Raw genomic sequence first — 14,384 nt, forward strand, 5'->3', positions numbered from 1 at the left:
GTTCCATGACTGGGTGCAATTGCATATTTTCTATGATGGACTGTCTTATGAATCAAGGAAGGCTGTAGACCATTCATCAGGAGGTTCATTGAACAGGAAAAAGACTGTGGAAGAAGCCATTGAAGTGATTGAGACAGTGGCTGAGAATGAGTACTACTATGCATCAGAGAGACACAACACTAAGGGAGTCATGGAGCTGAACCATGTTGATACAATTCTAGCCCAGAACAAGGTGTTTGCCAAGCAACTAGCAGAGCTCACCAGGAAATTAGAAACAAAACAAGTGGCTGCAATACACACACAAGATCAAGAGGAAGAAAGTACTGAAGGAGGTGATTGGGAAGAGGCTAATTATGTAGGAAATCAACAAAGGCAACCATATGATCCACATTCCAACACTTACAACCCAGGCTGGAAAAATCACCCAAACTTTGGGTGGGGAAACCAGCAAAACCAACATAACAAGTCCACATACCAAAACTCCAACCAAAGATCAACTGAACACAACAACCTTTGAATTATATGAAAGGAACAACCATTCTAAGCAGTCACAGAAATGCTTAAAACCCTTAGCAGAAACTTCATTCCAAAGAGAACTCAAGGATTCAAAGAACAGAGAAGTAAGTGGGAGACTAAGTTTGGTGTTCACACACCAACTTAAGACTCAGATACTTACCCACACATAGTTGAGCTAACCAATCAAGTGCTTGAGAAGCAAGCAACTTCATCACTCTTTGCAGGAAAGGAAACAAGGATCTTAAAACATGAAGCAACAATTAGGAGAAGAAGGAGAAATCAAAGTGTTTCCTGGCAACAAAGAGAAAACAAGGAATTTCACAAGGTGGTATTGTTCCTTGATAATTCTTTAAAAAGGGCAAACAAAAGCATGCTTGTTCTGGTTTAAACTGTAAATGTTGAATCTTTCTGGAATGTGAAGTTTTTAGTATATGAGTGTCTGTTATTGCTTTGAATAAAGTGAATGCCTAGATGTTTGGATATAACTTCACCTTCTTAAACAAGTGCTTGCCATGCTTGTTCTGTTTCCAAAAATAAAAGAAAAGTTTGAACAAAAGTAACTTGGCTAAATTAGTGACAAATCAAGTAGAATTAAGTGGTGGTATGCATGCTTGATTGTTCAGTCAGATCACTGGAAATAAAGTGTAGAATTATCATTTTTTATGTGGAAATTGAAAACTGTCTATGGATCTTGATGAATAAATGTCTTTGGCCATGAAAAAGAAAGAAAAAGAAGAAGAAAAAGCCACTGAAAAAGGGCAACCAAAAAGAAAAAATTTGAGAAAATAAGCTAGGCACCAATGGTTTGAACTTCTGAGACAAATGCCTGTGGTGTTCATGTGTTAAGGATATGCTTGGATGAATAGGTTCTGAGGAGTGTTTCAACACTTGGTAACTTGGGTTAACTAACCTGGGATTATCAACCAAAAGTCCATTATCAAGAGCAACCTAAATACAAAACATTTAGTCACACAAAGAGGTGCTGGGCACCAATGTCTCAAGAAGAAATGTGAACTAAAATGCCTGAAGTGGATATGTGTAGTGCACTGATAAGAAAAAGAAAATGCCAAAGGCTTGTGCAACACATGACACCAAGCAAACAAGGAGCAAAGGAGCTCTAAGAAAAAGAAAAGAAAAACAAAGAAGAGAAAAGTGCCAAGGACATAAGAATAACAAGAGGCCATAGCAGTGTTTGATGGATGCAATGAAAAAGTGATGATCTTACTTGATAAGTATGGAAAAGTGATGCTGCAACTTTCTGCATAAAACCCTTCTGATGAACTTCAAATGCTTGCTAATATAGCCAATGTAATTGCTTTCTGTTTCATACTTTCTTCTCAAATAACTCAGGACTTGCTTAGGGACAAGCAAGTATTAAGTTTGGTGTTTTAGGCTACTTTATCTTCTTCTTCAATCTTTTCTCTTGAATTTTGTTAGAAAGCTTCTCGATCTAATTCCATTGGGTAGTTGTCTTGGGAAAGAAACTACCCATAATTGGAATCCTTCGGAACCTTGGGAAAGGAATGGAGGATTCATGCTAGAGAAGCTTTCTCACAGTGAATTGGATTGGGGTTTGGATGGATATTGTGACATGTAATCCTACCAAATTGTGGTTCATGAAACTGTGTGGTATAATCAGTGATCGAGCATCATCTCTTCTTATGAACATTTAAACCAAGGGATTGGGAATTTGTTCGTTTTTAGAGAGAATTGGTGAGCCAAGGGATTGGGATCCAATCATATAAGATTGCCAAGCAAAATTCAATGAACGCATTGGTTGAGGAAGAGATAAACATGTTTTGATTCGGAGATCTCAATATCTCCTATAACCCAATGAATTCCCCATTTCTGATTTACCACTTTCTCTTTACATTCTGCAATTAAATTCATGCAATCACCCCCATCCCTTTTAATTTCAGCAATTTAGCTTCTCGCTCTTTAATTCATGCAATTTTACATTCCGCAATTCTCATCTAAATCTTGATTCCGCTCAACTAGAACATACTTCTAATCCGAATTGCTCACTCAACCAATCCTTGTGGGATTCGACCTCACTCTATTGTGAGTTTTTACTTGACGATAACCGGTGCACTTGCCGGAAGGAATTTTGCCGATCGTGCAATTTCCTAAATCGTAGCATAACAAGTTTATGCGCATCAATTCTCCACCCCAAGATCCAAGACAAGGAAAGTAAAGAGTGCTAGGCAAGAACAAGGAAGAGGAGAGATCAATTCTCCTTCCAAATTCTCTTGAATTAAAACAACAATGCTAAGAAATGTCAAGTGAGCTCTCTACTAAGTGTACTAATCAAAACCAAAAAGAAAGCCCCCTAAAAACTTAAATCCTATGCTATTTATACACTTTCTTCAAATGGTCTTCAAGCCTTCAATTGGGCCTTTGCTCTTGATGGAATTGGGTTGATAGAGGCCTTGGTTGATTGCTCTTGGAGTTTGGAGAAGAACCGAAGTGAACCGGGTTTGGAATCATGAAAGCTTGAGAAAAAGTTTGAGTAAAAGTTTGAGGCAAACTTTTACTCAAACTTTTCATATCAGCCACCCCATTTTGCTGCTACCAACGTTTGAGCTAAAGTTTGGGGTCAAACTTTTGCTCAAACGTTGGCCTCCCCTTGCACACTCATGGCGCCAACGTTTGCCAAAAAGTTTGAGGCAAACGTTGGCGCAAACTTTTGCTCTCCAGGGTGTTGATTTTTGATGCCAACGTTTGCCAAAAAGTTTGAGCTAAAGTTTGAGGCAAACTTTTGCTCAAGCTTTTTGCCCAAAAGTTTGCACAAAAGTTTGAGGCAAACTTTTGGTCCAGCTTTTTGCTCCCTGGTTCATTTTTACTTATTCCAAAAGTTTGAGCTAAAGTTTGAGGCAAACTTTTGCTCAAACTTTTTGTCCTCTCTTCCTCCTAGCCATTCCTTCTTGCTTCAACCTTTCTCCAAGCTTTCTTCACCTATCATTAATAAACCAAACACATCAAAGCTATGCTCAAAATCATGAGATATTCATTCTTTCATAATATGTGACAATTATAGCATAAAACCTCATGAAATTGCATTAATTCATCTATGGTTGATTAAATCAAAGGAAGCATGAAAATCTACCCAATTAGCTTGCTTATGGCTCAAGAAAGTGCATAATTCAATTGAAAACAAAAGAAAAAGGCTAGTGAAACTAGGCTAAGATGACTTGTCATCAAAGAGCAGGATCTTTTATCCTGGTTCAAAGACTCTAGAAGCTATCTTCCTGTCATGCCACCTATTTTCCTTTTCCTTATAGATCTTTGCATTTTCAAATGCATCTAAGCGGAATTCATCCAACTCATTAAGTTGGAGCAGTCATTTCTCCCCTGCTGCTTTAGCATCAAGGTTAAGGAATCTAGTAGCCCAATAGACTTTATGTTCTAGTTCCACTGGCAAATGACAGGACTTCCTGTATACCAATTGGTATGGTGAAGTTCCAATGGGGGTTTTGAAAGCTGTACTGTATGCCCCCAGAGCATCATCACGCTTTGTGGCCCAATCCTTTCTAGAGGCGCTTACTGTCCTTTCTAGGATTTGCTTTAGTTCCCTATTTGAGACTTCACCTTGTCCATTTGTTTGGAGATGGTACGGTGTTGCTACTTTATGGCAAACTCCATAACTGCTTAAGGCAGAATCCAACTGTCTGTTACAGAAATGAGTGCCTCTGTCACTAATTAATGTCCTAGGGACACTAAATCTGCTGAAGATGTTCTTTTGGAGGAACTTCATTACTAATCTGGTGTCATTAGTGGGTGTTGCTATTGCTTCAACTTATTTAGACATATAATCTACTACCACAATGATGTATGTGTTTAAGTATGAAGGCGAGAATAGTTCCATGAAATCTATGCCTCATACGTCAAACAGCTCAATCTCTAAGATTCTTTGCTGAGGCATGCTGTGATCATGAGGGAGATTGCCAGCCATTTGACAACTATCACAGTTACGGATGAACTCTCTAGAATCCTTAAAGAGAGTAGGCCAGTAAAAGCCACTTTGGAGAACCTTGGTAGCTGTCCGCCCACCTCCAAAGTGTCCTCCATAGTCTGAACCATGGTAATGCCATAGAATTCTTTGTGCCTCTTCTTCAGACACACATCGTTGGATTATTCCATCTGAGCATCTCTTGAAGAGATATGGCTCATCCCATAGCTAATTTTTTGCATCATGCATGAATCTCCGGGCTTGCTACCTAGTAAACTCCTTGGGAATAAAACTTATAGCCTTATAATTTGCAATCTTTGCAAACCAAGGTACTGTCCGAATGGCATAGAGTTACTCATCTGGAAAGGATTCAGATATGTTAATGGAGGGAGAAGTACCAATTACTGGCTCAATCCGGGACAAGTGATCAGCCACCTGATTTTCTGTCCCTTTTCTGTCTCTAATTTCTATATCAAACTCTTACAGGAGTAATACCCATCTTATAAGTCTGGGTTTAGAATCCTGCTTAGTGAGTAGATACTTTAGAGCAACATGGTCAGTATAAATAATGACCTTAGATCCTACTAGGTAGGATCTGAACTTGTCAATGGCATAAACCACTGCAAGTAGCTCCTTTTCGGTAGTAGTGTAGTTTTTCTGCGCATCATTTAGTACACGACTAGCATAATAAATGATATGCAGGAGCTTCTCATGTCTCTACCCCAGGACTGCGCCAATTGTATGATCACTTGCATCACACATTAGTTCAAATGGCAAGTCCCAGTTGGGTGCAGAGATGATAGGAGCGGTGACAAGCTTGGCTTTCAGGGTCTCAAAGGCATGCAAGCATTCTTGGTTAAAGATGAATGGAACATCAGTAGCCAAAAGATTACACAGGGGTTTTGTAATTTTTGAAAAATCTTTTATGAACCGCCTGTAAAATCCCGCATGTCCTAGGAAGCTTCTGATTGCCTTGACATTAGTAGGTGGAGGCAAGCGTTCTATCACTTCCACCGTAGCTTGATCTACTTTTATTCCCTTATTTGAGATCCGATGTCTAAGAACAATGCCTTCAGTTACCATGAAGTGGCATTTCTCCCAGTTTAGAACTAGTTTTGTTTCTTAGCATCTTTTCAAAACTCAGGTCAGATGATCAAGGCAGGAGTCAAATGAGTCTCCAAAAACAGAGAAGTCATCTATGAATACTTCAAGGAACTTCTCTACCATATCAGAGAAGTTGGATAAGATACATCTCTAAAAGGTGGTAGGCACATTGTATAGGCCAAATGGCATTCGTCTATAGGCAAACACTCCAGGTGGACATGTGAATGATGTCTTCTCTTGATCCTGTGGATCCACTGCTATTTGATTGTACTTGGAATATCCATCCAAGAAGCAGTAAAAAGCATGACCTGCTAGTCTCTCAAGCATTTGGACAATGAAGGGTAACGGAAAGTGATCTTTCCTGGTGGCGTCATTGAGTCTTCTATAGTCAATGCACATACGCCACCCTGTAACTGTCCTTTTAGGGATCGGTTCATTCTTTTCATTATGAACCACTGTCATGCCTCCCTTCTTGGGAACAACTTGGACAGGGCTCACCCATAGGCTTTCAGAAATAGGATAAATAATCCCGGCCTTAAAGAGTTTAGTGACTTCCTTCTGCACTACTTCCTTTATGGCTGGATTCAATCGCCTCTGTGGTTGTACCATTGGTTTGGCATTATCCTCCAGCAGGATTTTATGCATACATCGGACAGGGCTAATGCCCTTAAGGTCACTTATAGTCCACCCAAGAGTGGTCCTATGTATTTTGAGCACTTTGATTAGTGCTTCTTCTTCATGTGGCTCTAAGGTAGAGCTTATGATCACAGGATAGTTTTCTCCATCTCCCAGAAATGCATATTTCAGAGAGGATGGTAATGGCTTAAGCTCAAGCTTTGGAGGCTTCTCCTTCTCCTCAGAGGTTTCCAGAGGTTCCTCTGGATTAGTCTGAGTATCATCAAGGATCTCATTTAGCCCTTTCTTGAAGCTTTCAGCCATGTTGACCTCTTTCACCAGGGAATCAATGAGGTCAATGCTCATGCATTCCTCAAGAATGTTTGGATGCTGCATAGCCTTGACAGCATTCAGTACAAACTTTTCCTCAATGACTCTTAGGGTTACTTCCCCTTTTTCAACATCAATGAGGGTCCGTCCTGTAACTAGGAAAGGTCTTCCTAGGATAAGAGATGCACTCTTATGCCCTTCCATGTCCAATACCACAAAGTCAGTGGGAAAGGCAAAGGGCCCAACCCTGACAATCATGTCTTCGGTTACTCCTGATGGTATCTTAATGGAACCATCAGCAAGTTGAAGGCATATACAGGTTTGTTTTACTTCCTTAGTCAAGCAAAGCTTCTCTATTAATAAAGCAGGTATTAGGTTGATGCTTGCTCCAAGGTCACATAGGGCTGTCCTTGTACAAGCATCACATAGAGTGCATGGTATCATAAAGCCTCCAGTATCTTTAAGTTTCTCTAGTAAGCCGTTTTGAATGATTACACTGCACTCTTCAATGAGGAGGACTGTTTCTGTCTCTCTCCAATCCTTCTTATGACTTAAGATGTCCTTCATGGACTTTGCATAAGAAGGTATCTGTTCAAGAGCCTCTGCAAAAGGAATATTGATCTCTAATATTCTGAGATATTCCACAAAGTGGGCAAACTATTTATCCTTTTCCTCTTGATAGAGTTTCTGAGGAAATGGCATCTTAACCTTGTACTCATCAATCTTAGTTGATGAGGGCCGAATGCCATCTGTGTTAGAAGGGGGGTTACTAGCTTGCTTAGGAGGGTTGTTGTCAGTATATGGCTATCCTCCTGTGCTTGGGAATTTAACGCCCTTGTTGCTGCCCCCTTTCTGGCGTTCAACGCCAAGAGTGCTTCCTCCTTGGGCATTTGAATGCCCAGTCTCTGCCTGAACACGAGGAGTGATACCTTCCTGGGCATTTGAACGCCCAGAGTCATCTTGCACAGAGACCTGGTTCTCCACTATGGGCTTTTCTTTCTTATTGTACTGAGGTTGGGTGTTCAATGATTTCCCACTTCTCAGTTGGATAGCCTGGACTTCATCTGTTATCTGCTTAGATAACTGCTGCCTTGTCTGACTCAATTGGGCTTCTACATTTTTGTTAGAAGCCTGAGTTTCTCACAAAGCCTCTTGCAATTCCAGTATCTGCTGGGCAAGGGCGTGTAGTTGCTGAGTCAGTAGGCTATCTTGCTCTGGAGGGTTAGGTTCAGTAGATATTGCCTTAACCTCTCCTTTTATAGAAGTCTCAGCAGATGAGTACAGATGTTGATTAGTGGCAACTGTCTCAATAAGCTCTTGAGCTTTTTCAATGGTCATTATCATGTGTATGGATCCACCAGCAGAGTGATCCAAAAACATTCTAGCCATGTCTAAAAGTCTATAATAGAAGATGTTTAATTGTACCCATTCTGAAAATATTTCAGTGGGACATTTTCTTAGCATCCTCCTATACCTCTCCCAGGCATCATAAAGAGATTCATTATCTCATTGTTTGAAGCCTTGAATGTCCAGCCTCAGTTGGGTCATCTTTCTTGGAGGAAAATATTGATTTAAAAACTTGTCTACTAAGGCTTGGTTTGGTAAAGCTTTTCGAAGAAGTGCTTGTGCTTTTTAAAAGCACAAGCTCCTCATTTTGTGTTTGGTAAATAAAAAAGATCATGTGCTTGTGCTTGCAGCTTTTAAAAGATCGTGGTACTTTTGAAAGCACCTAAGATAGAGCTTATCAAAGTTGGCTTGTGCTTTTTAAAATTTAAAAGTATAATATAACCTTATATGTTAACTAATTTTCAAATTTAATACTTACATTTATGTCTATTATAGTATTTTTAAATTTTAAAAGCTATTTTACTAAACATAATTGATGTTACTTGTGTTTATTAAAAGCTATTTTTGATTTGATTTACCAAACATAAATGCTACAACTCTTAAAAAGCAATCTTTTAAAAGTTAACTTTTATAAGCTACTTTTCAAAAGTAAAAACTTTACTAAACTAAGCCTAACTGTGTCCGAGTTTTCAAGCTAGATCTAGGCTGGTTATCCACTCACCTCTTTGCTTAGTCCTTTACAGCAAAAGGAAAAAGCAATAATATGTAGACATATTGGTCTACTCCCTCATGGTGTACAGTGTCAGCAATCTTTAAGAAATCTGCTAAAAATTCTGTAGGTTCTTCCTGTGGAAGTCCAGAAAACTGGCAGGTTTGCTGCACTATGGTAATAAGTTGAGGGTTTAGCTCAAAGCTACTTACTCTGATGTGAGATATGCTAATACTTCTTCCAAAGAAGTCAGCAGTGGGGTTTGTATAAGACCCAAGAGTTCTTCTGAACTCTGCATTCCCACACTACAAGAAAATAAGCTTTCTGCCACACTTTAAAAGCGTGCCGAAAAGTGCAAAAAACGTGCCGATAACTTTTCACCACACTTTTTGAGCTATCGGCACGCTTTTGAAAGGGTCACATCCGCCAGCGTGCCGGTTGATCTATCGCCACACTTTTGTGGATCTATCGGCACGCTTTTTCTATTGGCACGCTTTCATTTCTTGCCATGCTTAAAAGCGTGGCCATAGGTCTTAACCTATAGGTACGCTTTTTAAGCATATCGAAAAGTGCACATATCGCCACGCTTTTAAAATGTCCTAGAATATGTGCTTTGGGTACTCTTTAAAAGTGTGCCGATAGGGGAAGATATGTGATGAATGGACTTTTGTGTGGTCTAGAATTTTACAATAAACTCTCGTTGCAAGTATAGTTTCTAAAACAACAATAATCCTTTCATACAAAAGTTTGGTTGTCACAAGTAACAAACTCCTAAAAAATTGATGACCGAAGTATTCAAACCTCGGGTCGCTCTCAAGGAATTGCAGGGAAGTGTGCTTATAATTGGTTATGGAAAAGTATATTTTTGGGGTTTTGGATAACAAATAAGAAAAGTAAATGATAATGAGATTGAAATGACAAAAAGGATCTTGGCAAGGTTTGGTGGTTAAGGATCTCTATCCTTATTACTAACCACAACATGAGAATTGGCAAGGATCAATCCCATTAATTCATCCTCTAACTAGTAAAGAAAAGTCAAATGAGCTATATCAATCTAAGCCCATGAGTCCTAACTCTCCACTAATTCAATTAGTGAGAACTAGAGTTAATGGCTCCCAATCATCAATTCCTTGGACATTAGTAACTCAAGAGTTCCTAAGTTACCTTCCCAAGCCAGGAACATAAAATTCTACTCTAACATCCTTCCAAGCATTTTATCAAATACTTGGAAGGTGCAAAACAAAAGCATAGAAAAGCAATAAGAGATAATAAAATTCAAACAACCAATTGAAAGTATCAATAACATAAATTGAAGAAAGCAATCATAAATATGAAATACCTCAAATTGCATTGAATAGAAAATCAAATCTAACATGTGAATTCATAAACTAAATGGGGAAGATAAAGTAACCAACAAAGGAGATAAATAAACTAGAATGCTAAGACAAATAAAAGTAGAAGAGAAACTAAATTAAACTAAGATAGAAATCTGAAATTGAGAAGAATTAAAGCTAAAAACCTAAAACTTAGAGAGCTACATCTAAACCTAACTTGTGAATAATGGTTGAATGAATGATTGAATGGTCGATTTTCCTTCAATCCTTGGTCTCTTTAGCATTTTCCTGCTCAAGGTTGGCTTCAAAAGTAGGCCAGAAGCCCCTCTAAAATCGCCAGGTGCGATTTCATTAAAGGAGTCAGCGCGGGCATCGACGCGTACGCGTACAGCATGCGTATGCGTCCCTGGAGTATCGATCCGTGCGTACGCGTCTTGTGTGCATGCACATCCATGGGCGCATCCCAAATCCTTGGCTTTTTATGATTTCTCCACTTTGCATGCTTTCTCTTCACTCCTTTGATCCATTCCTAGCCCTTTTTTCAATCTAAAATCACTAACAAACACATCAAGGAATCTAGTGGAATCAAAGGGAGATTAAAATTATCAATTTAAGGGTCTAAAAGCGTGTTTTCACACTTAAGCACAAATTAGGGGATAATCACAAAATCATGCTATTTCATTGAGTAAATGTGAGAAAAAGTTGGTAAAATACTCTAAATTCAACACAAGATAAACCCTACAAATGGGGTTTATCCATATGGCTACACTTTTTAAATGTGCCAATAGGGTAAACATATGGCTATGCTCTAAAAGCGTGGCTATTTATAAGTACGAAAAGATATGGCTACACTTAGAAAATGTGCCGGTAGATGAGTTCTTATTATGCTATCAACTATGTTCTTCTCTATGTGCATGTCATCAAGGTTATGTCTAAACATGTTGTACTTCCAATATGGTAATTCGAAAAATATTGACCGCTTTTTCCAGTTTGATAGCCCATTTTTTGATCTCTTTTGCTTCTTCCCGAAAGAGTTCTCTATCTCTTGTAATATGTCAAATACAGTTGTTCCCTCTAACAACTGGGGTGGAGACCTAAGTTCAGTTTTTCCATTGAAAGATCTTTTGTTATGCCTCCACGGGTGATTCATGGGTAAAAATCTTCCATGATCCATATAAACAATCTTGTGACTATATTTCAAATAGATAGAAGAAGTCTCATCATTACAACACGGACAAGCCAGTTTTCCCTTTGTACTCCAGCCAGATAACATAGCATACGCCGGGAAGTCATTAATTGTCCATAAAAGACATGCTCTCATATTGAATGTTTTATTTTTTGAAGAGTCATATGTTTCTACACCTGACTCCCGCAGTTCTTTTAATTCTTCAATAAGCGGTTGAAGCAAGACATCAATGTTATTTCCCAGTGATTACGGTCCAGGAATGAGTAAAGAGAGCATAAAATAATCAGGCTACATGCTCATCCAAAGGGGTAGATTGTACACCATCAGAACAACATGCCATGTATTATGTGTACTGCTCAAAGTTCAAAACGGATTGAACCCGTCGCTGGCTAAGCCTAGTCTCACATTACGAGGCTCCTTCGCAAAATCTTCATGTCAACGGTCAAATGCTTTCCATGATTCACCATCAGCAGGATGCCTTAATGAGACATCTTTAACACACTCATTATGATGCCAAGACATAGCTTCAACCGTCGTTGTGCACATGAAAAGTCTTTGAAGTCTGGGAATCAAAGGGAAATGCCTTAGAGTTTTCGCAGCAACTTTACAAGACTTTCTTGATGAGGTTACATCATCCTCTTCCACAACAGGATGCTCAACATAACGGGATGATCCACAGACATGGCACGATATGTTATTCTCATGCCCGTTTCGATACAACATGCAGTCATTAGGACATGCATCGATCTTTTGGTAGTCAAGACCCAGATTCTTTATCATATTCTTGGTTTTATCAAATAAAGTAGGGATATTCAAATATGGCATTCCTTCTTTTAATAATTCCAAGAGAGAAGTGAACGACGGGTTACTCCAACCATGCAAGCATTTTAACAGGTAAAGACGGATAGTAAAAGATAATCTTGTGAATCCTTTACACCCGGGGTACAGTTCTTGGCTTGCCTCGTCCACCAATTTATAAAATTCCTTTGCACATTCGTTGGGCCCTGTATTTTGTCCATCAAATTGTGTAGTATCTCTGAATCTATCACGTAACAGCTCATCAATGTTATCATTACAATTATAATCACCGTCTATATCACTGTCAACATCCATAGCAACAAGTGATTCTCCATGATTAAACCACCGCCTATAACCTTTTACAAATCCATGGCATATTAAATGGTTATACACGTCATCTCTCTTTAACCAAAGTCTATTATAATACTTTTTACATGGGCATTGAATTTCTTCCCCTTGAGGATTTCCTGCTGATGAAAAAGCAAAATGTAAAAACCTTTCTACACCGAGTTGATATTCTTTCAAATGATGGGGCATATACATCCAATCCTTGGAGACATCCATCGAAAACCTATGTATTTCAAATAAATAGCTAAGTTCCTATTCTAAAGTTCTTAATTAAGGTTAGTCTCACTAACTGCAAATCTAGCTTCCTATGTAACTAATAAGAGACAATGTTTTCCCAACATCCAAAATACTTTGAAAATAACTAACAAAAAATATCAAAGAAAATTGAGTTTTAGCAATTCTTAAAGAAAGCCTTGAAGTGACTGCCTCGAGAAAGCACTTAAGTAATACACATAACATGAATAACAAATTAAGTAGTATACATAACATGAATAACAAATTATACGAGATTTGGACATAGAGAACCACGATCACATCACCTCTAATGATAGAGGTTCTATTACAAAACAAATAAGTTATAACAACTATAATAAGTTATACGAGGTTAGGATGTAAATAACCACGATCACATTAGCGTAGTTGCCTCTACAGAAGCGGTCGGAATTTTTAAAATTAAACTAAATATAGTCAACTAGCACCTCAGAAAATAAATCCGTACCCTAGCAGCAACAATAGTACCACAGCAAAAGCAAACCAAGAGAGGTGGCAGCGGCAACAGCAGCGAAAAGACAACTATTAAAAGCCTGTGATAAAAAAAATAAACTTAAATCAATACTAATAAGACTCAGTAGCAACCAAGCAAACACAAGATTCAGTTCAAGCAAACAAACATAGTTTTCAATTTTACTGTTGTATATATTGATTAGTATATGACATGGGGAATGATCTATCAAGTGACGCTCACTTCATTCCTTCCACTGAAGTGTCCTACGACAATGTCTTGAAACTTATTCACTACATCAATTCTTCTTCTAATCCAACATTATAAGGGGTGTGATCAGAAAAGATAGAGCTGAAATCAGTACACCATTATAAGGGATGTACATCCAGAAATTGAGTTTAGGTTATTAAACCAAACTGATTTAAGATTATCAAACTAATTACAAATCAGTTTTAAAAAATAAACCAAATCAAAAAATGTGAACCGGTTTTCAAAAAAATATAAATGGTTTCATATCATAATAAGTAAAAAACTAGTTTCAAATAGTTTCGCATCTGGAACTGGTTTTTGACAACCAGTTTTAGTGTAAAGTTTAAACTCAATCAAAATTCTTTACTGAATATTAATCTTAAGCTCAACTAGACCAATAATTTAATAGAGATAAGAGATTCAAAAGAAAGAACAACACTAAAATAATTCACAAGAAGCTTTCCACAAGCACATAGATTTTACACCCATTCACTGATAAGAATATATTTAAAAAAAAAGAAAAGAAAATTCACATAGTGATCCTCAAGAGAAATTGAAGCTGGGCCCACCAATTAAGCAACATAAACAATATGAGAATTAGAATGATAAACAATCTAGTAGAAGAAAGCACCTTTAAATCCATAATTAAGTTGTGTTGAATGAGAGAAAAAGAAATAACATAATCTATCTTGAATTTTTTATGATTTATGTCAGCAAGGAAATGGAGCTACCATCCAAAGGCATGATTGACATGAATTTGATGCTGTTTTCAGCATGTTTTCAATCAAACGTAACTAGAAGAGATCATTCAAAACAATATCATATTGGAGAGACTAATCTAAAAAGTGTGTTTCCAATCAGTAGGGATGATCTTATTTTTAAGGGTCTTTCAAAAAATTTTAAAAACAAATCTCCTCAGCTCTATGACCCTTTGCACCATGTTATATAAGAAGAACCAGCACTTGCTCACATGCAATAGTCACTTGTTATTTTGTTGCTACTGATAAATGTAAATTGTTTAATGAATGAATTACACTCTAAGGCATGGCAGGGAACAAACATCAAGAACCTCTAAAGCACACAGATGAATAAAAGGAAACCTGATATGATTTCGTGGACTGATCACCTTTCTCTCATCACCAGACTTTAATTCGGCCGAATACCAATATAGTCACCCT

General features: G+C 37.9%; 1 pseudogene; it reads right to left on the bottom strand.

Moving 5' to 3' along the window:
- Positions 1-11,378: 11,378 nt before the first annotated feature.
- LOC148567762 (uncharacterized) lies at positions 11,379-12,431 on the bottom strand (annotated as a pseudogene).
- Between the last annotated feature and the right edge of the window lie 1,953 nt (positions 12,432-14,384).

The sequence above is a fragment of the Arachis ipaensis genome, chromosome B4 (genome assembly GCF_059453495.1).
Source record: "Arachis ipaensis isolate K30076 ecotype BB chromosome B4, ASM5945349v1, whole genome shotgun sequence".
In the NCBI taxonomy this organism is placed as follows: Eukaryota; Viridiplantae; Streptophyta; class Magnoliopsida; order Fabales; family Fabaceae; genus Arachis; species Arachis ipaensis.